Source organism: Mauremys reevesii, linkage group 12, assembly GCF_016161935.1.
Source record: "Mauremys reevesii isolate NIE-2019 linkage group 12, ASM1616193v1, whole genome shotgun sequence".
NCBI classification, from domain to species: Eukaryota; Metazoa; Chordata; order Testudines; family Geoemydidae; genus Mauremys; species Mauremys reevesii.
This window is the reverse complement of record NC_052634.1, coordinates 12,705,950-12,731,109: the sequence shown is the minus strand read 5'-3', so window position 1 is coordinate 12,731,109 and position 25,160 is coordinate 12,705,950. Positions and strand designations below refer to the sequence as shown.

The following is a 25,160-nucleotide window of genomic DNA, read 5'->3' as shown; positions in this document are numbered from 1 at the left end:
CCAATCTCAGAAGTTTCACAAAGGGTGAGGGGGAGCCTGGGCTTAGAAGAACACCCAGGGCCCGGGTCTGGGAAGTATGGAGCTGCTATTAGAAGCTGAGGATGTGCCAGACTTCCCAGGATCGGACCCATAACTTCCAGCTGACTTCAGCTTCAGTGTAGGAGTTTTACAACTTTTCATTTTGTCTTGTGCAACTGATTTTTCCCCAGCCTCCTGCCAACCCAGAACGTTAAGAACCTGGCATTCTCAGAGCGCAGGAGATGGGGTTACACTGCCTCTGTCACGCACAGAGACTCCTCCAGTGCATTCCTGCGTGCACGGCCCCTGCATCCCCGAGCTCTTCTCTTCTCACAGACAGGTGGGAACAATAGATGCTAGAAGCCTTGATATCAGCAGCCCGGATTGTTTTCTAATCCTGGAAGGAGTGAGAAGGCCTGAATTCCCCCACCTCCGATATTCATACTTGAACTGTGAAAGGGGACGGTTTGGTTAGGGGAAGTCTTGCTGATGGTATGTCTGGCTCTGTTGAGCACATGCCAAGGAAGGAGCAGACACTGGCATACTAGCAGACATGTTTAGAAGCAGTTCATGAGCCTCTTACTAGTCAAAGATAGAAGGCCACTTATTTATACTGATACTTTCATGAGATTGGGATCCCTTTATAAGCTCAGTGCAGAAGGTCAGTATTTTTTCTCGCCGCACACATACTCCCATTTCAGCTCCATCTCAGCCGTGCAACAATGCCTGTCCAAACTATAAATCAATCATGGGAATTGGGTCAGTTATTTGTCCTTCTGCGGCGCCAGTGTTCTTGAAGCACTTTACAAATATTTGTTAAGTGCCCCGGCCCCCCTGTGAAGAAGGTATTATTATACCCTCTGTGTCACAGTACTGCACTCAATGAACTAGACAGCTAATTGGGGAGTGGTGTCCCTTTAAGGACTTCTGCACCTTGATTATGTCATTGCAAAACTGCATCATGCCATGTTGACACAAGGCCCTGCATACACGTCAGGATGTTTTTCCACGGTTATGTACTCTCTGCCTGTACCCGGTTCCTTAGAGGCAAGGGAAAGGTAATTCTCTTATCTTCCATCTCCTCTCTTACTGGCTTCTTGGAAGGATGGCCAGACAGTGACCCCATTCTGATCCAGCCCATCGCTGCTATTTGCTCTGCCTCATATGCCTCAGGCAAAACAAGAAGAGCTCTGAGCAGTCTGGGAGAGTGTATGAGAAGCACATGTGGTGCCCTCAGCCCTGTGTGTGAAGTAACACTGATGTACTCAGATAGGGAAGCAAAGACAGAGGCGGGTACTTGCCCAAACCTGAGGCCAAGCCAGGGATAGAACCCAAGTATTCAGTTCTACGCACAGACACCACAATTTCTGAAGGGGGAGGTGGGGAGCTTGCACTGCAGATTAATGAGCATGGGTGTTTACGTTGTTGACTGTCCGAGTTGCATGTTTGCTGGGTCTCCGTTCTCTTCATATCAGAGATGGTTGGTTTATAAATAGTTATCAACTGTGGGCCTGGCAAACTCACCATGGGACCTGACAGCTAAACTGGGTTCTTTTCACCTCATGCATCAGGATTATTAATAGATGGCTCTGCAGCCACTGCTATACCCTCAGGGATATCTGTCTTCAGTGGGTTTGTAAACAAGTCTGTAGATGATGCCCAGGGAGTTGAATCCGGCTCACTCTCAGAGGTAGCTAGAGGAAGAAGTAAACCTTTTTGTCACTGACATCAGCCAGAGACAGATTGACAGATGATGAACAGACCCTAGATGAACATAATAGTCTCTTCTGGCCTTATAACCTATGTATCTTTTGCGCAAGGTAGTACCGTTTCCGGTAAAGATTCACTGGCATGGGTAAGGCCTTTCACATCTGCTGGGCTTACAGTAAGAGAGATGACAACACACACAATGTCCAAGGGTTGCCTCGGAGACAGCAATAAGCAACGTGCTGCCAGATGACTGGGTCTCATACTGCAGCCAGTTCCTGCTAAAAATGTGATCTCAGTTGTGCGCGCAGCATTATCGGACATTCCTGCAGGAAAGTCTGACTCTGATTCACCCAGCCATGGTTCTACTTTATGAAGCTGTTTAGTCATGTTCGTTGGCTTTGTCTCCCAACACCTGGGCTGTAATTCTCTGCCCCAACAAACTCACTCGTTCACACATCCCGTCCCACACCAGTTGCAGTAAGACTGAGGACAATACAACACGTGAGGGATGGAAAAGACCTGCTAGAACATCTGCTCCACCCCAGGTGGTGAATGCAAGATTGTTCCCTACATTTTATTCCCCAGTCTGACTTACAGGTTCCACCACTCATCTTGGGAGACCGTTCCATAGCATCACAAAACTCACCATTAGGAAACATGCCCTGACATTCTGCCTGATTCCATCCCATTTCTCCTGATTCCATCCCCTTGTCCCGGCATAAGCAATTCCTCTCCCGTCTTGGCATTTGGCTCTTGGAAATAGTTAAATGGGTTTCCTGTTTTCATCCTTTGTCCATCAAGTTACATGTATTATCACTAAGGCTAAGATTTTGTCAGGGATACTTTTAGTAAAAGTCATGGACAGGGCATGGGCAATAATGAAAATTTCATGGAAGCCCATGACCTGTCCCTGATTTTTACTAAAAATATTCCTGACAAAATGGAGACTAAGCCTGGGCAGCTGCATGTGGGCTGGGAGCTCCAGGCGCCCCCACCTCCCATGTGGGCTCGGAGCTCCAGGGTTCCCCTCTGCTGGCGGCTCTGAGATGCATGGGTCCCCCCTGCTACCTACGGCAGCCCAGAGCTGTGGGGGTTCCCCCTGCTGCCAGCAGCCATCAGGAGCTCTGGGATTCCCCCTGTTGCCCAGGGCAGCCAGGAGCATTAGGGCCCCCCGCCTGCTGCCAAGGTGGCCAGCAGCTGTGGGGGTTCCCCCTGCCACCCATGGCAGCCTGGAGCTGCGGGGGTTCCCCCTGCCACCAGCAGCCATCAGGAGCTCTGGGGTTCCCCCCTGTCACCCATGGGGGGGCCCAGGAGCAGCGGGGATCCCCCCCCCACCCACGGTGGCTGGGACCTGTGGGGGTCCGTTTGCCGCCCGCAATGACTGGGAGCTGCGTGGGGCTCCCACCGCGTGGGGCAGCAGGGGTATCTCACAGCTCCCTGCCTCTGCAGGTGGCAGGGGACCCTGCAGCTCCCAGCCTGAAGTCATGGAGGTCTTTGGAAGTCACGGATTCTGTGACTAAATCGGAGCCTTAGTTATCAGTAGCTTTCACTCTTTTCACTTCCTCTTCCACTGGCTCCTCTTTGGCCAAATTGTGCTACATTTCTTAAAATGTACACTACCGTTTTTCATTACACAAATAAAACAAAGCCAGTGTTGAAAAGAATTAATTATAGAATCACAGAACCCCAGGGTCAGGATGGACCGCAAGGGTCATCTAGTCTAACCCCCTGCCAAGATGCAGGATTTGTTGTTTGCTCTAAACCATTCAAGGCAGATGGCTAGGTCCCAGGAAGCGGCTTTACCCTCTAGCGACTGATCCATTTAGCAGGCTATATTTTATATTAGAGTCGCCAGAGTCACCCTGTCAGGTAAGGGGCACAGACAGGATTCCCCCCCACCACCAGAAAAATCAACAGCTTCTCAGGTACTACAGAAAGAAGAGGGGAAAGGAAATACCTACTTCCTGATGGGGATGTTAAGCAGAGGCAAAGCCTCAATAAAACAGCTGTCAAACTGGATCAGACCAACGGTCCATCTCATTCAATATCCTGACCTCAAGAGTGGCCAACAGCAGATACTTCAGGGGAATGTGGAAGAAATCCTGCAATAGGCCGTGATGGAATAACCAGCTCACAGAAAAATTTTCTTCAGCAATTAGAAATTGGCTCATGTCCTGAAGCAGGCGGCCTTGCAAACCTCAGGATTTTTAAGCCCTAACTGCAACAAATGGGGATATTCTTGTTATCCAGATAAGTGATCGATCCTTCATTGAACCCTGCTAGTCTTGGCCCTAGTGATATCTTACGGCATCGAGATCCACAGGTTAAGTGCGCTGTGTGTGAAAACACTGGGGTTGACTGAAAGGGGCAGAGGTGGCAGCTACCAGGTAGCTGAAATCTTAAGACCCAGCTAACTAGGAGCAATGGCAGAGAGTTCACCTCTGTTACCCAGAGGAGGCAGCCTAGGATCCGGCTTAGGGACAGCCTCAGTGATAAGGGTAGGCCTGCAAGTGCTCCCAGGTATTCAGGAGAGCGTAAAGTTCTCTACTGTTCTCTCAGTTTAATTAATAAGCATCCTGCCTGCTTATAATTGACTGCCAACTCGTTCAAGTAATCACTCATCAGCCAACCCTAGCTGCTCAGCTAAGGGACGGGAAAGCTACACTGCTGCTACTCTGGCTGGCCTTATTTCATGGATGAAAGTTTTGACTCTGTCATGCTACTGCCTTTAATCAATAGTCAATTGAAATAATCAGCAACAAGACAGTGTAGAACAGACTTGTACCTGGGCAAATGGGGTGCAACACTTGGTGCGGTTTTCACTGGACTGGAAGGGTGGCTAAGACGACAGAAAATATCATCATGCCAATCGATAAATCCATGGTATGCCCACACCTTGAATACTGCGTGCAGTTCTGGTCACCCCATCTCAAAAAAGTTATTTTAGACTTGGAAATGGTACAGAGAAGGGCAACAAAAATGATTAAGGATCTGGAACAGCTTCCATATGAGGAGAGATTAAAAAGACTGGGACTGTTCAGTTTGGAAAGAGGTGACTAATAGAGGATATGATAAAGGTCTATAAAATCATGACTAGTGTGGAGAAAGTGAATAAGAAAGTGTTACTTACTCTTTTACATAACAGAAGAACCAGGGCCACCCAATGAAACGAATAGGCAGCAGGTTTAAAACAAACAAAAAAGGAAGTATTTATTCACACAACGCACAGACAGCCTGGGGAACTTGTTGCCAGGGTGGTTGCGAAGGCCAAAACTATAACGGGGTTCAAAAAAGAACTAGACAAGTTCCTGGAGTATAGGTCCATCAATGGCTATGAGCCAAGATAGTCAGGGATGCAACCCCATGCGCTGGTTGTCCCCAATTTCTGAGTGCCAGAAGCTGGGAGTGGACGACAGGGGATGGATCACGTGATGATTGCCTGTTCTGTTCATTCCTACTGAAGCGCCTGGCATTGGTCACTGTTGGAAGACAGGATACTGGGCTAGATGGACCATTAGTCTGACCTGATATGGTTGTTCTTACGTTCACCTGACTGGCATGAAAAGGGTAAATCACAATTGTAAGATTGACACCTAGAGAGTAAGATGATAGATGGTCTCACTTAACTAATTCTCAACAAAATTCTATATTTTATGTTCCTCGCCGTTCCAGGAGATGGAGTTAAGAAATGGAACGGTTAGGTCGAACATTAGGAAAAACTTTCCTCATGGTGAGAGGTCTGCCAGGCTGTGGAACAGTCCCCAAAGGGAAATGATGGAAGTCCCATTGCTTAAATCACTGAAAACTGGACAAAATACAGGAAAATATAATGAAGGGAACAAATCTGCCCCAGGAGGAGGTGGATGAACCAGATGACCTCATAGATCTTTTCCATCTCTAACGTCTGTGATTCTAGGAATTCCCAAAGGGGAAAAAAAAAAAAGGTTGTTTACAGACCAAGAACAGCTGAGAGCAGAAATCTCAGACTGGTCAGTGGGTACTGTGACCTGTGGTGCCTGGGGCAGCCCTCACTGGAAATGCCAAGGTCAGTGCAGGCTGCAAAAGGGAGAGCAGATACTCCCAAGACTGGTGGGTAACACTAAAGTTAAACTCCCCAACTAGTCACAAACTGTGCTTCTGATCCCCCACACTGGTTACCTAGAAGCAAAAAAGAAATCACACAGCCTCCTTTATTGCATTCCAGTTCTCTGGTTCCCAATCAGCACCTAGGTCCTGTACAATGAGAAGTTATTTAAAAAACTCTGCTCACTCTACAAAATGTTCTTCTGACCCCAAAGGGTCAACCACATTACCAGGTCAGTATAGGTTTGGCTCTTACCCAAAATACCATGCAGCCACTCAATCCTTTAGTATCTAAAACTAAAGGTTTATTATAGAGAAAGAAGAAAAAAACAAGGAGAGATGTTAAACGGTAAAACAGTCACATACATACGAAGACTTCAAAGTCCATATATCAGGGTTCCTAGCAGTATTGGTGAGTTTGCTGGCTTGAAAGTCCCTCTGGAACCAGGAGCACCGCCAGCTTTTTTGGCGCCCTAGGCGGCAGAAGTTCCCGCCCCCAAAATGGCGCCCCCGACAGAGGCGGCGGACGGTCCCGCCCCCAAAATTCCACCGATGACCGGGGCGGCCGCCCCCCACAAATGTTAGCGCCCTAGGTGACTGCCTAGGTCGCCTAATGGGTTGCGCCGGCCCTGTCTGAAACACATCCACAGCTTGGATGGGTTATTCAGTCCTTTATTCAGAGCTTCAGTTTGTATCTAAGTTCCTCCAGAGGTAAACAGCAGGATTAAAGACAAAATGGAGAAGACACAGCTGCCTTTTATAGTCTTTTGCAATGCCGCCTCTGCTTCCTTTGTTTCAAACACAAACTGCTTGGAGGCCTTAGAGTTCTGTCCATAGGCATGCCCCTGCATGCCTTGCTGAGTCATAAGGTGTATCTGCCTTCTCGCAATGGGTCAATTGTATAGCTGATGGTCCTTAATGGCTAGGCAGTGCTGATGCCAAACTCTCTGGGAGCGTCACCCAGAAGCATAGCCCAGATTTGAAATAAAGACATACATATATATCTATAACCCAAAATACAAAGTTAATACACACATAAATGAGATGATCATATCTGGCAAATTATAACATTTTTGCAGATATCCTACGTGGCATATCTAGCATAACTCATTGCAATTTTACAGTATTGATATTCATATCCTCAGGTGTCCCCCAGATTCCATACAGCGTCACAGATACTGTAATGTTGGATGGGTTGAGAGGAGTTGTAACACACTTTGCTGTACTACCAGCATATTTCAATTTCTTGCACAACATTTCAAAGCACTTTACAGAAACCAGCCAATCCCAAGTGAAACTGAACCAGTGAGCTATTGCATAAGGCTTGATGTACCCTCTCTGGGAGCTGAGAAACCGTGGACAAGAATGAGGAAAAAAAGAGTTATTCGGCCAGTCATCCTCTACCCCCAGTAACTGGCAACTGCCACACAGGGTACTCACACATACACAGAAAAGGCCCTTACAGCTAGGCTGTAAAACACGGCCCACCAAGGAGAACAACAACATAGGACATGGGTGGGACAGAGTCTTGTGTATAGGCAAGTGGGATCAATTGTCAGAAGACACTGGTCCACAGTCAACTGGTGTTCACTGCAGACTTCTTCAGTCCCACCGGGGAAGCATATTTCAGGTTTACAGAAGGGATTGCTTCCCGGTGTAGTCCAGGCAAGGTGTTTACACATTTTCAGAGGATTTTTTTTGATCAAATGAATGTGAAAGAGCCAAAGTACCTCACATGGATGCTTCATTTCCATCTGTGCCCAGTTGTTTAGTGTAAATTCCGCCATGATCTGATTTGTGGATAGCATCTTGGTTGGAAATGTAGCACACACCCAAGGAAGGATATATATTTAAAAAAAGGCCCTGGAGAGATTAGAGCAGTGGGAACTGGTGGAGGTTAGGAGAAAGTCATAAATCCTCATGGGTAATAAACAAAACAACAGGGAGATGTACTCAATTAGCTGCACTGGCTCATTAAAGGGAGTTTACTTTCATGTGTCTCTAACACTGTCCTCCTAAGGTGTGTTCATACACCCAAGAACTGTAGTTGCCACAGAGAGGGTGTGCAATACCTAGAGACACCAACCGAGACCAGGGCTCATTGCGCTAGGTACCTAAGAGACCGTCCTTGTCCTGAGGAATTTGCTACCAAAATAGGAAAGATAGAAAAGGATGGGGAAAAGAAGCATTATTCCCATTTCACATACCGGAAACTGAGCCACAGAAAGACAACATGACTTGATATTCAGCATGGCTTACGCCACGCAGACATCTTTGACCATGTGCCACGGACAACTCCCTAGGCAAGATTCTATTACTGTTGGATACCAGGACCAAAGCCTCTATCATAAGTGAAGACAGACACTTACCAGAAAAACTGTAAGTGTTAAGCAACTCCTCAGCTCTTCTGACAGGATATAGCTGATCTCAAATCTACAAGAGAGATGTCCATTGTCCTGGCTTGTCACAACTCCATCATTTTGCTGGCTTTTAACTTCACTTGTAACTTCCATGGGCACAAATATCTGGAGTGGTAACCTATTTCACCCCTTGAATCTACAATTAATAAAGGATATTTCAACATAATACTAACTTATTTCCTGTGACATCCACATGTTATCACTGAGGCCATCAGTTTAGCAGAATCCAAGAAAGGATTGGACATGAGAACATCCACGGCTACCTTAGATAGGATAACAATTTTTAAAGAAAATATCCTTATGCTTCAGGGCATAAGACAACCACTCATTGCTGGGGGTCAGGAAGAAACTTCCCTGAGGGACAGGTTATTCCATAATTGTACATTATGGGGTTCCTTGCACTTGCCTCTGAAATATCTGGTGCTGGCCACTGTCAGAGACAAGATAGCCGGCTACATGGGCAATTAGGCTCTTCCAGAATAACAATTCAGGGCAGGCATAACACAGCCATCTACAAGATGCCTCGATGTTTTTCCACCTTTTTTTGGATTTATCCACCATTATTGGGTGCACTCCTCAAGTGAGCGTCAAGTAGGCAGTTGAGAGTTACAGTAAAGACATTCGCCACAGCCCTCTGCGTCTGCCTGGTTATTCATAACAAGGGCACTGCCCATACAAGCACTCTGGCCCCAATCACTTTTCTGTAATATGATGGGCACTTCGCAAAGAAGCCAGAGGTTCTGTTACTATTGCAGCATCAGCAGACAGACAACCCACTCATTAAAACAAGGTCTCTGCGGGGTGATGAATTTCAATTTCAGGATAATTATAGTCTCAGTGAGGTAAAACGGGCTTGGGGCTGTTCAGACCGCATATTAGTCTTACAAAATTGCTCCGGGCAGAACATGGTAAAAATAGGACACTTTGTTGAGCTGAAGAACAGACAGCAGCAAGGTGAAGCAAAAGCTTTTCCCATCAGTAACAAAGGACCTTCCTGTTCATCTGAGCCTACCATAGACACGTGTCCCCATTCGCTTCCTCTGCACTTATACCGCCTCCTCCCATTCTCCCCACTCAGATAGTAAAACCCTATTTATCTGAAAGTTCTGTGATCTGAGATGGTATCACGTCCTCCCCCTCCATCACAAATACCCCCTCATGAACAATTGATGTTAAACACTACGGGTCAACCCAAGCATCTGAATTAATTCCTCCACTTCCCTTCTCTACCTCTAGTCTATTCAAATAGTTTACAATTTGCTCCATTTGTGACCACAAAGTTCAGAAGTTTTTAACCAGGAACACAGCTAAAAAACATTGTTGCCGAGTGAATAATCGCTTACAAATAATTTATTATGCCAAATTGTACATGTTTTTCTTTTCATTAGCAGATGGTGATGTTCCTGAATTTGAAGTTATTCACAGAAGTTTCCCTCTGTGTCAATAACCATCTGTCACAACCTGGCCCAGTCTCATTCTCTGGACGGACACTAGTCTTGGTTTGGCTCCAACCACTGGATCCCACATGCTTCCAAGTCCCCGGCTCTGAGTAGCCACTGATTGCTGTTCCCAGCTCTGGGTACCTCAAGCGCATGGTCAGGTGCAGATGCTGTCTCTGACACCCTTTTTGGGGAGCGGGACCCTGCAGTCTGGAGGCCGAGATCCTGAAACAAGTGCCTCACTCCTCCCAAGTCCCCCAGTTGCTGAAACACGTTTCCCCTTAGTCCATCTGGCTGTGGGAACTCTGGTTTCCTAGTTGCAATGTGGTAGTAAGTCAAGGAAACACAGGCTTAGCAAAGGAACTTCTTACACATGTGTGCGACTGCACACACATTGTACTCTTAAAGAAGCACAAGAGAAACACAGATCTATGGACACACAACAAACTCTTGAACACACTCTTCCTTAGGGTCCTCACAAAGTCAATGGCCCTGCTGCTGGCAGACCCATTGTAGAGTAGTTGTTGACCACAGCCAGCAGGGAGAAGGAACTTTATCGGGGTTTACTTTTCAAAGAATACATTTCAAAGGCATATTGGACTATAAAAAGAAAGGAGAGAGACCCCCCACCCCATAGGTATCCATCACTTGGGGGTGGGGGTTCAAGAGGCCAGACCTCTTGAAATCACAGAATTCTGGGCCCCTCGTGCGAGGGAGAGGAAGTCTCTGGGAACTGAATAGAGGTGAGAAAGATTGTAACTTGCCGAAGTTAAGTTTTGTTTAGAAGTCTATTTTTATTTTTGTTTGTAATAATTTCTGTCTTGGCCCCTGATACTTGGTATCACTTAAAGCCAGGACTTTTTGTTTAATAAACTTCTTTTGCTTTTACAAGAAACCAATTCAGTGCTGTGCTAGAAATGAAAGTGTTTGTCAAATGAATGAGGAGCCGTGTATAGACTCTTTAAAGGAGCAACAAACAACAAACAAGGTTCTGAGTGTGCTACGGTCAGCAGGACTTGACACTACAAGGCTGACAGCTTGGGAGAAATTTGGGACTGGAGAGGTGTAGGGGTCTCTGCAAAAAGTAACCGGGCTGTAGAAGCCAGAGTGTGACCTGCGAGCTTATAGGCTGGCTGTTGGTGTCCGGGCTGTGAACCACAACAGCTTAGCATTGAAGGCAGCCAGAGTTGCAGAGTAGGAAGTGACACATCCCTTTATTGGTCTGGGTTGAACCCCAAAATGTCTCTCTCAGTTCTTGAAGACAGTGATGTTGTTGTAATGAATACTGGAACCAACTGGGATTCCAAGAATCACAACAAAAATGAAGAGGGGGCTGGAGGAACTGACTCAGGAGAAAATGATTAAGAGGGGCGAGGGAGGGAACATAAACTGGTAAGTGATATACAGATCAAATAAACATTACGGAGAGTGGAATTATTTAGGACAATAGAAGGGGGCGGGTATAATGAGGAGTCATGGGATGAAATTAGGAAAGGGAAAATTTAGGCTGAATATCAGGAAAAACTCTTAATGGTGAGACCTCATAGGCTGTGGAATCATTTCCCAAGGACAGAGGTGGAATCTCTACCTCAGGGTACATTTATAATAAGACTTGAGAAAACAATGGAGAATGGAATATAGGAAACAGTTCTCCAATAGCGGAGGAAAGGGATTAGATGATCTAATAGGTTTTATTTCCCTACCCCCCCACACCCTTATTCTTATGCATCAAATCCTCAAGACCATAGTCCTTATTCAGCATAGTTATTACTTCTATCAGGATACAGCCCATTGGCCCAGTCAGGATTGGGCCCTGTTGTGCTCAGTACAATACAGACATGGCTGCTTTCCTGAACAGCTTACAATGTAAGAAAGGCGTTATGCCACCATAAGGCGGGTAAGATCTGGACAAGGGGTTCTGCCTTTTCTCACCAGGTAGAACATGCTCAGCAAAAGGCCAACAAGATAGGGTGACCAGATGTTAAGGGGAAAGTATTGGGACCGCCGGGGGGGGCAGGGGGGCATTTAATTTTTTTTTTATTTTTTTTTATTTACACTCACCTTTCCGGGAGTTCGGCAGCAATTCGGCAGAGAGTCCTTCAGTCGCGGACGGTCTTCGGTGGTATTTTGGCGGTGAGTAATAAACCTTGCCGCCAAAGAAAGCAGCACCCGCCGCTGAAATACCACTGAAGACCGTCCAAATTCACCGAATTGCTCCCGAAGACCAGGAAACAAAATATCGGGACAAATGGCGTCCCGACTGTACTCTGGTCGGGACGCGGGACAAACTCCTCAACATCGGAACAGTACGTCTGGTCATTCTACAACAAGATCCTGGCCTGAAGCATGCATCCGAGAACAAATGGGTACAAGACAGCGAACAGACCCAGAGCGAGGTGTGCCCAGGACAGCAGGCTGGAATGAGGAGGGCTCAGCAGACAGCAGTTTGAAAGCTGGTCCAAGCACACAGGATAGTCTGGATAAAGCTGTGAAGTCAAGAGTGAGACAAATGGAGCTACCCTGAGAGACCCATGGTCTGAGCAGGGAGAAAATGGTGGCAGAGGTGGGCAGATGTAGGCGGGACCAGAACTGTGGAGATCAACTCCCACTAACACAAGAACACACAGGGGTCAATATTTAAGTATGGCAAGTGGGGTTGGCCTCTCTGGAAATGCTTCCAACATGGAATTCTGTACCCAATGCCGCCCAGTTCTTTGCCACAAGAGAAATTCAACCGAACCCTAATCCTTACAATACATCCCAAATAGTAATACAAAATTTCATTCGGTTATAGCCCCTTTCCTCAGAGTAGCTGTTGACTGTTTGAAGTGGGCATGGGAGTCAGGAGACTGTTTGTTTCTTTTAATAACTCTGCCACTGACCCACTTTGTGGCCTGGGCAAATCACTTTGCCTCCTTGTACCTCTGTTTCCCTCTCTGTAAAATGGGATAATGATACTCTACCCATCTTGGTAAAGTATTTCCAGCTGAGAAAGTGCTATTGTTATCATATCAGATGATCCTGTAGTAGTTCATGTTTGTAAATCAAGCCACACAACACCCCTTCTGAAGCAGGCAAATAGCCTTGCTTTACAGAGGGGCAAACGTACAACAGAGGTGAAGAGACTTGCCCAGGGTGACTTAGTGAGTCAGTGACAGAGGTGGGAATAGAACCCTGGAGACCTAGGTGCCAGTCACCTACTTCAATTCTAGATTTTATTTGCTCAAAATGAGGGTGGCTCAGCCAGCTGCAGAAATCTGGACCAATCACCTCCCCCTCCTCTCCAAAGGGATGTATTTACATGCAGGTGGAACAAATACACAATATGTCCCACATCGGACCCTACGATCAGTACTAGGGCCCTGGAGAGTTTCAATCTGGATTTGAACTTCCCCAAAGCTCAGGGCTGTTCTCTGACAGGCTGAGTCAAACTGCTGTGTCTAGGGAGATGGGCCAGCTGAAAAGCTTACATCTATCCAGGTACTTATATAGCCTCTGTCAACACAGTATCTGAGCCTCTCACAAAGATTAATTAATGTACTCTCACAATATACCAGTGAGGCAGGGAAGTCTTCTCCCCAAGTTACTGATGGGGAAGGGTTGCGGGGGAGGGGAGAGAGAGACACTATGAAGGCACAAAGAGGTGAAGACACTTGCCCAAAGTCACTCAGGAAGTCAGGATCAGAGCCAGGAGTGGAACTCAGGTCTCCTACCTCCTAGTCAAGAGTCTAAACCACAAGATCAACCTTTCCCTCAGACCACTGGGTACTCAGATCGGGAGCTTCTGTTCGGGCCTATTGCTAGGCCAAAACCCAGCCCATGACCTATGAAGCCATCTCGGCAACTGCAACTACATTTGATGTCCCTTTTTTTCCCATCGTTTCGAGGGTAGGCATAGAACGTGTCCTGAACCTCGCTACAAGATCTGGTTTCTGCTCACCAGCGTTACTTACAGCTGTTGCTGCTGCTGGGTGGAGAGGGAGAAGAGGGACTATTGAACACACAGTTTGAATATGAACAACACAGAAGAAGTCTGTATTTCCTGAATGGAAACGAAACCCCTTTGTATGGATTGGAGATTCAAGGGTCAAACTGTTCCCCTCAGACCTCTTTCCCTCCCTCCCACATCCTTTGGCTTTTTATTACACCCCATATGAGACATCTGGCCTGAAGTTTACAGGTCACAGTTTGCTTTGGCACTGGATGGATTTTGGAGCCCATCGTGTTTAAACAGGATTTTATTAATTGAACCGAGTCCTTCTTTTCTGCCATGCTTCAAATTAAGATTCCACATATGCGTTTAATAGAGATTCACTTGAGTAAGACACTTAATGCATGTTCAGTAAAAAAAATCAGCTGACAAAACGGAACACCCTCATTGAGGATTAACAAACCTATAATTCAGTGGATCCATGGCAGCTGTTAAACCTCAATACAACTGTCATGACATAATCCGTTCTTTTATTAAGATAACTGCGTTATTAATTATGGTTAAAGGGCTAACCCTTCTGCACGGATATAATGCCTTTCGCTGAAGGTCCTCAAAGCAAATCACAAACGTCGGTTTTACAGAGGAAGAGGCTCAGTACGTCGACGCAGCTCCTGGGAGGGTACTCCCCAGCATGAGTTGACACACATGCTAGCTTTGCTTGAGCAAGGGCACTAGACAGAGGAGTGTCGCTGGGGGTAGCAGCAGCAGCAGCTTGGGCCAGCTACGTGTGTACAAATCCCCCCGTACTACGTACTAGGGCGACTGGCCCAGGCTACGACCTGTGCTATCTCCCTCGCTGCACTGTTGACACATCCTCAACCAGGAAGGTGAAGTATTCTGCTCATGGTCTTGCGAGTTAATGGTGGAGTCAGGAAATAACCCAGGTCACTTGGCTACCAATCCCCTGCCCTAACTACTAGATACACTTCCTTAAAGGTAAAATGGAAGTGTAATCTGGAGGTCTAAGGAAGGATGGCTCATTATAGCACTGGACTGGAGCTCTGCAGATCTAGGTTCACCACCCAGCTCTGCTGCAGACTCCCGGTCTAACTGGTCACTTCATCTACACAGACAAGACAATGAGGGGAGAATAGAAGTATTTTTATCCCCATTTTATAGGTGGGGAACTAAGAGGGAGATTCAGGGGCTCGGCCGAAGTTACACAGAGCAGGGAATTTAACTAGTTCAGTGCCTTCACTACAACGACTTGCTCAAAGGTACGGAGTCAGTGGTGGAGCCAGAAACAGAGTCCGGGGTCAGATTTTTCCAGGGCTTTGGAGCAGAGCCTGGAGCAACCCCGGAGCAGTGGAGCTGCAGGTTTTTGCCTGGTGCTGGCACAGAGCCAGAGCACAGCTCCAAAGCCCTGTATTTTTCAACAGAGCACAGCTCCCAGCAGCTCTCATCAGGACACTTCTGGGCAGGGAATGATGTGACCCTTGCTACTGAGCTCTTCAGAAAATCTAGCCCCCCATTCTAGTGCCTAAATAGAAGCCAAATTTTGGAAATTTGGCTCAAGGAGTGTAGGCTCCCAGTCCTATGCTTAGTATGCTAGAGGCTGCTCCTCAGTCATCAGAACAAGACACTGTCGCCCTTCGTTCAGGCTGACCTTCCATCATGAGATATACCAGAAGTTCCTGCTTGGGCCGCAGGGCTCAGTGATGACATAATTCTAGCACTAAATCTAAACCACATTGCAATGCTTGGCTGAGTTTGCAGAGAGAGTTTTTTCTTCCTAGTCCCCAGTTTTTAGTAACAATGATACTTTAGGTTGACAAAAATAAAAATACCTCCTAGCCTCAGCACTTGGTTTGAAGATGCTCTTCCATGTATGGTAAAGGCAACTGACCACTTCCAAAGGTCATGCAGAGAGTAAAGCGGTGTGGGAGGGGCAAATTACTACTTCACACAAGACAATAGCCTTTACTGTAGCCCTGGGAGTTGGCCTATGAATACACTCGGGCAGTCTCCCAATTATTTGAGTATGAAGTGAAATGTGTTGCCAAAGCCCCATAATGGGCTGCAGATTTTGATATTAATTAACGGTTAAAGCATTTGTAAAATGTGCTACGTTCGGCTGGAAATTGCGTCACATTTCCCTTGAGATATTTCATCCTTCTCAACAGAGATTCTAGGACAATTCGCTGTCCCTTCAATCACCATTCTGCATGTGGCTTTCACGCAAGTCCGACTGACCCTTTCCCACCTGTGCCTGGTCTACACAGCTGTTGTACTGGTATATAACTAAGTCAGTTAGTGGTACTGATAGTTACACTGGTACAACCCCTACTGCACACAATACTAGCATAGCCTATTCCCCTCCCTCTATAACAGGGGTTCTCAAACTGGACCACTCAAGGAGTCGCGAGGTTATTACATGGCGGGTCGCAAGCTGTCAACATCCACCTCAAACCACGCTTTGCCTCCAGCATTTATAATGGTGTTAAATATATTTAAAAGTGTTTTTAATTTCTAAGGGGTGTGTGAGGGGGGGGTCACACTCAGAGGCTTGCTGTGTGAAAGGGGTCACCAGAAAAAAGGTTGAGAGCCACTGCTCTACAGGAATAAGCAGTTTGGTGTCCCCTGGAAGTTGGAGCCGAGGGTGGCTGCCTTGCTCACCCATCCCTAGAAATGGCCCTTATCTGCACACACAAAAGGAAGTTTGTACCACTTCAATAGTAGTTAAAGCAGTACAACTTTTGTATGGTGACATGGCCTTACTAGCCCATTTATTTACAAACATGGAGAGATTCTTTTCATCCTACCTCATTGGTTTAGATACTATAATAGTGGGTACTTTAAAAATACATTAGCGATCTAGGGCCTGATTTTACAAGTGCACTGAGTACCTGGCAGCTCCCATTAATTTCAGTGGGAGATATAGATTTTCGGCACCCCTCATTAGGCCAATTCCGGTTGAAATCAATGGAAAGTTGTGACAACAGGAGTAAAATTCAGCTCAAAATCAGGCCCATAGTTAGGGTGACCAGACAGCAATTGTGAAAAAACGGGACTAGGGGTGGAGGGTCATAGGTGCCTATAGAAGAAAAAGTCCCCAAAAAATAGGACTGTCCCTTTAAAAACGGGACATCTGGTCATCCTACCCATAGTTAACCCATTCCCTTGTCAAGCAAAAATGAAGAAAAATGGGTACAGATAAGCCACTTTTTTTTGGCAAACACTTGAGGATTGTTAAGAGACAATACCAGGACAGGAAAAAGCCTAGGACCCCGAAGAACTAAAAACCTATAGCAAACTAAAACGAGTCTCTCTCTCAAGAGAGCAGGGAGTTTGTGGGAACCAAATTGAGACACGCACCTGCTGGGGGTGTCTGAAGAAGTTAGGTCTGCCTTTTTCTCTACATGCTTTGTCCCTATGATTAAAATAAACAATGCATTGGTTTCAGAAGCCTGTTTTGTCACTGTACACCACTGGTCACAGAGGGGCACCCAGCCCTATACCCATGACAACTACTGTTCCTTTACGCAACTGAAGACAGAAAAGAATCTTAGTCATTAGCAATGTCTACTAATCCCCTCTAGGACTAATCTAAATTAGCAGTGACCTTTCCACAACATTTTGCGGGAACATTTTGATCCATTTGTTTTGCATGACCCTCTGAGCATTCAAAGTGCTTTTCCATCAAATTCCAAACTCTGCCACCCCTTCCACAAATCCCCTCTCCCTCCGCCCCCGCCCTCACCCCAGGTCAAAATTCTCCTCTTCTAGCTCATGATTTTGCCCGTTCCAAATGTCACACAGAAGACCTGTGGCTGCCATTTTTGAGCATTTTTGGCATATAGAGATATAGAACATGTACAAAAAGCCCACATAGATTAATATGGGGAGTACACACACACACGGGGTTGACAAAATCTACACCTTTCAAGCAGAATTTCAGGCATCCAGAATAAGCGAACCAAGTTTGAAATCCCATTTTAAATTGTTCTTGCTGTTGTTCATGGTGTGTCAGACAAGGCAGCCTGTTATCTCCAGCAGCATTACTGATCCGTATCCTCTATACACTATGACTACAAGGGCAACAAAATTTAAAAAATGTAGATTCAAGGGTGCAGGAACAATTTCGGGGTACTGAGAGCCATTGAACCAAACCATAAACCCTGTATATGATGGAAACCGCTTCAAGCCAGCGGGTGTAGCAGTACCCTCACCACCCATGTGCAGATTTTAAACTAATAAAACCCTGTTGTACCAGCCCCGCAACCTAAACAAACTCCAGGGAAACCTAGGCACCTCAACAGATTCAGGTACAGTTTGACTTTTAATCCTACCTTTTATTGTCTTCTCATTGGCTGAATACTCCGACAACTTGCTCTCTCATAATGTTTTTGTGGGAGGCTGCCAGGCGAGATCCTAAAATCTTAGGCTATCTTCAGGGTGAGGAAACATTAAACCACCCTTTCTCCATACTGCACCAGAACACACAGCTGCTGCTTCTGTCTCTGAAAAAGAAAGTCATCATGGCTTCTACTAGCCCATTTGACCACAGGAGGTATGCCCAGCCAATCAGGTAACCAGAACCAGTACCATGGGACTCAGCCCAGCTCTAAATGTAAAGAAGGAATAGAGAAAGTTAGGGCATATGCTTTTTTCTGCATTGTCACCTTTCACCCATTTGGGTCAGGGGGAGACTCAGTTTTTTAAAGATTTATTTCCTCTTTACAAGATTTTCTTTAAAAAAAAAAAAGGCTATTTTTTTACCTCTCCTTTCTTTGCATTGTTCTCCAGTTCTTCCTTGCACTCCAGGCTTTGGCTGAATGTAGAGAAATTGCTGGATTGTTTAACTTAAATGAATAGCCAACAAAAAAAAAAACAAACCAAACCAATCTCGGTTGCATTTTCCCATGCAGCCAGATTGCATGTTCCTTTATCTTTTGCATGTCTCCTTTTAGGTGGGACTATTACAGTAGCCTGGTCAGTTTGGTTTTCTGGGTCTCCTGCAGTAGCTCTATGTCTGGGATGCGCATAAAACAAAAAACCTGCGCTCCACCCCAAAACCCTTTGTTTTCATTTCATTGGGTGCTTTATGTTCATTAAAACATTTCATTCCATATTTGCTTTTGTCTAAACTTCCAAATTCTATTTTTTATTTTCTTATTTATAACACAGATATTTTTTTTTCAAAGCAGGGCAGAGGATTGACTCAGCCGCTCTCATTAAAATTAGCAAGAGAAGTGGTGGCATTGAAGGCAGTACAGCCCAGTGGATAGAGCATTAAACTAGGAGTCAGGCTGGCTGGGTTCTGTCCCTGGCACTGAGATGTGACCTGAGGTATGTTATTCCCACCCAGGGTCTGTCTTGTGTATTTAGATTCTAAGCTGTTTGGAGCAGGGACTCTGTTACTATGTGTACAATACAGCACCTAAGACAACAGGGTCCCAGGATCCAGTGTGGATTCCGGATGCTTCTCTAATACAATACAAAAGATAAATCCCCACTACAGCTAGGAAAACTTACAACTGCAAAAGCCTAAACTGGGATCCAGCCTTACTCGTGAACACCTGTGTAAATTAGGAATTCTCCCACACAGCCAGCTCTAATTGATTAGAGACACCTGCCTGTCTTTCAAGCCCAGGCATGAGCAGGGCTGGGGGGAGGACAGAACAAAGGGGACATTACCCCTTCCATGGCACAGGAATCATACATCTGGGCTTCAGTGAATGGGCCATGGCAAGATTACTGCTCAGACACGCAATAGTAGGGTTACCATATTTGAACATTCAAAAAAAGAGGACACCCCATGGGGGGGGTGTCAGCTTTGCCCCAGGCCCCATCACCGCACCCCTCTTCACCCCCTGGCCTGTGGCCGGCTTGCTGCGTCCCTCTTCAGTCCCCCACCCACCGCTCGGCTCCTCCCACCTGCCACTCACCTTCTCACTCTCCTGCCAGAAACCCCCATGCCCGCCCCAAGAACCCCCGCCTGCTGCTGGCTCACCGCTTCTTGCCTCCTCACCCCCACCTGCCCACTCACTGCTGGCTCGCTCACCTCTTCAACCCCCACTGCCGGCCCCCCGCTCACCTACTCACCCCTCACCTACTCAACCCCCGCTGCTCACCGCTCGCCTACTCACCCCTCCTGTTGCAGGTCCTTCTGGCTCCTAGGATCAGGGGCAGCCGAGGGGTCTCCACGTGCTGCGTCCACCACAAGCGCAAGCTCCGTGGCTCCCACTGGCTGGGAAAAGCACCAAAGAAGGAGGCACCAAATAAGAGATGGCCCATTAGGATGGATGGATGGGGGTCCCCTTACAGTGTGGCAAAGTCCTACAAAGCTGAATTTGATCTTTCAGGGTCTAGGATCACACACGGTGGTGTCAGACACACAGGCCTGTGGGCAGGCAGGAGAAGCTGGATTACAATGGCCACAACAATAGCGAGGGGAATGCATGTTACTGGCAAAGGAAATTGCTTTTTGCCTAAGAAAAGGGGCATTGTTTGGTGGTTAGAGAGGGGGAGGAGGGTAGGTTTTCCTCCCAGGGAAGCTACCTGCCTTAGAAAAGACCTTCCTCTACCGTTCCTATGCTGCCATGGAAAAGGGAGTGTAAAGTAGTGGTTGGAATTGCAGGCCCTGTGTTCCGGCTCTGACACTAACCACAGGCCTCAGTGTTTCCATGGTAACAACACTACTCACTGCACCTTTGCAAGGTGCTTTGAGCTCCCTGGGATAAAGGGCGTGAGATAAAGGCAGAGGGTTATTAGTGTTTAGGGATACCTTGGCTTTATGAAAATAAAAACACAAAAGAAAGGCAAAAACCCCTCTGGTCAATTAAATTAAAGACGTGAATACCCCTAATTACCACAAGATGCTCCCCAAGTCAGACAGCAGCTCCTCAAGCAGATGTGCTCACATTCTATTTCCTCAGCCCCCAGCTTGCGTGGGCAGATTCCAGCACCAGCCACTAAATAAAAATTGTCTAACAAGTGTCGACATTGAGAAACTGCCTTGGCTTTCGGTCCCTGCATTTTTCCCATCCTCCGGGCCAAGTTGCAAACATTTTGTCTGCATTATTCACAACAGAAAGAGCTTGTTTAAAAAAAAAAAAAAAAACTCCATAAAAGCAATTGCTCGAAAGGAGAGTTTGCATTCCTTGAAGTCCTTCTGTGTTGTAGGAGACCTGCAAAGGGGTAGATTTGATCTTCTACGGTGAAAATCCCCAGCAAACTCTGCTCGCCCTGCAAGGAACATGGGCAGAGTTCAGTTGGGAACGTATAATCCCAGCAAGGTTTTCACACAGATAAACTTGTGATTAACTTTTGTTTAAATATAGTATGTCAGTGCAGGTTGTTAAGAGTGACATCCCTGATGGCTAATATCATCTATTATTATTGCTTGTATTACTGTACCACCCACAGGCTCATCATATAGCAGGATCTGATTGTGCTAGGTGCTGTACAAATACAGAATTGGGACAGCATGGCCAGCAGCCGATCAAACTGCCCCCAAACTGTTTCTCCAATGTGCATTTCAGGCCACGGTTAAGCATGGGTGAGCAACGCCAGCACCCAGGCCTATTTGATCTTTGATCTCCCTGGTGAGATGGCTAACAAAGTGAACACGCCTGTCACAGTGGTGATTTCGACAGCCATCTTTGTGTGCAGTGCCATGGGGAGCACTGCAAAATGCTGATTTGGATAATGTTCTGATGCAGGGCAGGGCAGGCGTGGCCTGGTCTATACACAACACTGCACAACCATAATTGAATAAGTAACTGAAGGTGTGATTTTAAACTGATTCAGCTAAACTGGTGCAAAAACCCTGTGGGGAGACACATACATCAGTTTCAGCCTGACTCATAGAGGTTTAGCTTGCAGTGATAAATTTAAAGGTGAAAGCTAAACCTATATAGCCCATTTTAAACTGATTTGTGTGCGTCCACACAAGCATACACGCGGGTTTAACTTAAATCGGTTTTGAATCAATTTTAGTTAAACCAGTACAACTTCTGTGGGTGAACAAGCCCATACAGTGGCAGGGATCTGTGCAGCGTGGCACATTCTGGGTATCCATGCTCCATTACATCCACTGAATTCACACACATACTTCAAGTGAAGTTAGCCCTGGTGGTAGGTGTCAGCCTATATAAATCATGGGGTGGTGGGCACAGCCTATTTAAATTGATCCCTGGATGGTGGGTGAAGCCCACCACTACAACAGAATTCCTGCCCCCTTGAATAGTGTGAGTCTACAGAGCCCAGGCAGGTGTCCAGTTCACAGCCCTGGGGTCAGATGTGCTCTGTCTATTGGCAGTGGCTAGGCAATATGCCATAGAATCAAAGAACCAGCATGTTGGAAGGGACCACAAGGATCAGATAGTCTACCCCTCTGGGAAGATGCAGGATTTTAAACCATCCAAGACAGATGGGTATCCAGCCTCCTGTTGAAAACCTCCCGGGAAGGAACCTCCATGACTCCCCAGTGCAGTTTGGTCCATTGTCTTATTGTTCTTACATCCAGCCAAAGTTCTTCATTCTGCACCTACATAGTGAGAGAGGCAAGTTCTGTGCTTGGCCTCTCTGCCAAGACTGCCACTGTGACTTGTGATCTGGACACCTGCCCACTGGGAATGAATCTGAGCCCCCCCCCCCCCCCCAAAACTCATTTTTCATAAGGCACCACATCACTCTTCAATTATGGTTGTCTTTGGTTGCTAGCCAACTTAGCAAAACAATGATCTAGAGGTAAGTAACTCTGTGTCCCATGAACAGTGCCCATCAGACTGCAACAGGCAATGGGGCTCAACGGGAGAAATCAGAAAGTAACCAAAAGTCTGCCCATTCTGCTTCATTCTGTGATGGGACTTGGGTACGCCCATGGGATAGGGGTTGAGCTATGGAGCCTGTGACTTCCTAGTTGCCATTTCAATTCTTGGTCAGGACCCCCGTGGCTAACAGTCAGCTGTGGAGTGTCTGGTGGTCTAACAGAGAGGAGGTTCCAAATCCGGTTGTCGATGCCCACATTACAACCAATATTAATTGGCTGCTGCTGCAGAGAGATAGAGACCAGCAACAGAATGGTCCATGGAAATTTAACTCACTTCTCATCGCTATAGGTGGCCTCTCCAGGGCAAGGGGCAGCAATGCAATAAAGGTATCTAGATACTTATAGCCCCCAATCTCTACGCATCCAGGAACTTCACCAACGTTAGCAAAATGTTTTCTCCCAACGCCCCTGCGAGGAAGAAATATTAACCTCATTTTACAGCTGAGGAGCAGAAGCACAGAGAGATTCAGCGATTGGGCCAGAGTCATGGAAAATGTCCATGACAAAGCCAGGAAAAGAATTAACATCTCCTGAGTCGTCCTCCAGTGCTCTAACCTCTGGACCATCCATCCTCTGTAGCCTGTATTGTTGCAGTCCATGCTCTAGCTGCTCTTGATGTACGTCAGTGAAGAATGTTCACACAGATCGTAGAGAACTATTTGCTGGAAATTAAATCACTCCTCCATCTCATTTCTACCGCTGCCAACTAGCCTCCCCATTCCTCTCCTTTGCCCATAGCTTGCTCTCTCTCTTTCCCTTCACTAAGCCCTATTAAAGCCCAGAAAGCATCTGTTTTAATTAGGTAACAATTGTTATAACCAGAAAAAAATGCACTGGATTTACAGCAGCTTGGGAAAAATCTGCCTGGGCCTGTGATCGCCACCTGACCCCTTATCAGAGTGATGCAGTGCATGCCCCTCACACGGCTCCAGAAGGACAGAGATCAAATTGCTCTTTGGACTAGCTGGGGATTAAGAAATGTTATTTGAAACCTTGCCAGCTAATCCTTCAAAGGGTGAGGAACCATCCCCCGGAGCACCCTGATGACAGAAGGCATCTTTCCTGCTTGCCTGGAGTTCAGTTTAAGAATCCCGCTCCCTCCCTCTTCTTTTCTGAACGAGCTCCAAGGTTGATTTCCTGCGTGCTTGAATAGGACCAGCTTGACACAGCCTGCCTTGGGATGAAATCACCAACTTGGCTTGCCTTCTGTCTGAAAAACAAAATCCTTCTGCAGGGCTTTCATCTGGGAGAGGACAAGGATTCTAAAACACAAACAGGCCTCTGCCGACAGACCAATGTCTGAGTAAAGCTTCCACAAGCTATTTATTCTCTTCGGTTTTTAATAAACGTCACCCTGCTAAGATTTTAACGCTTAAAAAATACTTCTCTTCCTGTTGCCTCGATAACTCCAAATTGAGGAAGAATGGCCAGCCAATCAAAATACAAAATACTGAGAGGTCAAATCTAGGTAGAGTGCTTCAGAGACTCTGTGGTATCAAAAATTGAAAAGGGATGCCATCCAGGTAGAAATCGTACCTAGGGCAAGCAAAGCACAGGGCTAGAAGAGAGGAAGGATGGTCCAGTGGTTAGGGCACCAGCCCAGGACTTTGGAGAGCTGGATTCAATGCCCTGCTCTACCACAAACCTCCTCTGGGACCTTGGGCAAGTCACTTAGCAGTGCTGGACCTCAGTTCCCATCTGTAAAATGGGGATAAGAGCTCTGCCCAAAGTCACAGGTGTTAAAGAGTGTGAGGGGCTCAATAATGGGGGTCCAGATATGTACCTAAGCATGACTAGAGAAAGGGGGCAGAAGGCAGCTGATACAGGCAAGTCATTAATCTGTCTCAGTTTCCTGTTTGCAAAACAGAGATAAAACAGCCTCTGTACTAAAAAACTTGTCACTCCCGGCCCAAAGGCTGCTTGCCAGCCTTCTCCTGTAAGGAGAAAGAAACAAAGCTTTTATAGTATTTACGAGTCCATAAAAATGTTTTTGAAAGCTGAAACATTTTGAAAAGCTGGGCTAATGCTGACCTATGGTGGTATGGTGAGGGACTCAAAGCTGGGATTGTCTAAAGGAAACTATGGGAATTTGCTCCCACGATCCACTAAAATTCAGTGAGAGTTAAAGGTGATATAGGCACACAACCCTCATTGACTTTCAGGGTGACTCATGCGCCTATATCACATAGGCACTATTGAAAAATCCACCTGTAACTCCCACTGAGGGGAAGATTTTGAAAAGCACTTAAGGGATTTTAGGAGCACAAGTCCCACGGGGGAGTCCATGGCAAATGGACACCTAACTCCCTTAGGCACTTTGGAAAATCCCCCCTGAATTTCTACGGAACTTAGGCATCTAACTTCCTGAGCTTCCTTTGATATCCCAGCCTAATTCCTTAGTGTTTTTGAAACACTTTGGGACTCTCTGACAAAGGTGCCAGGCACGAGGGTTAGGGCCTATTATGGAAATGCCTGAACTACAGGGAGTAATAGAAAGTTCTATAGGAGGGGAAAGTGTAACTACTGGTAACTGAAAGTTGGGGTTCCCCAAAGCTTGGTTCTGCCTCTGTCTCTTCACTGTTCTCTGACTGATGCTACATCTGGCTTGGAGGCACCTAAAACTACCACAGTAGAACAATACAATGGGCCAATCTCCCATTGTTCTATAGCAGTCAGAACACTGATGCACTTACCAAACTCCCGACTAACTTGCTCATCCCTGC

General features: G+C 46.5%; 1 long non-coding RNA gene across 7 annotated transcripts in view; it reads right to left on the bottom strand.

Annotated features, from left to right (window-relative positions):
- Window positions 1-20,558, bottom strand: part of LOC120375685 — a 39,608-nt gene extending 19,050 nt beyond the window's left edge. For 4 of the 7 annotated variants that reach the window (XR_005586683.1, XR_005586688.1, XR_005586685.1 and 1 more), the window contains exons 1-3: window positions 20,474-20,558; window positions 19,751-19,851; window positions 17,951-18,121 (exon numbers count right to left, since the gene is read on the bottom strand). This is a non-coding gene — a long non-coding RNA (uncharacterized LOC120375685). Of the gene's footprint in view, window positions 1-8,180; window positions 8,368-16,976; window positions 17,032-17,950; window positions 18,122-19,750; window positions 19,852-20,473 lie in introns of all 7 variants that reach the window. The other 3 variants (XR_005586684.1, XR_005586686.1, XR_005586687.1) reach the window with 2 other exon arrangements.
- Window positions 20,559-25,160: the final 4,602 nt, after the last annotated feature.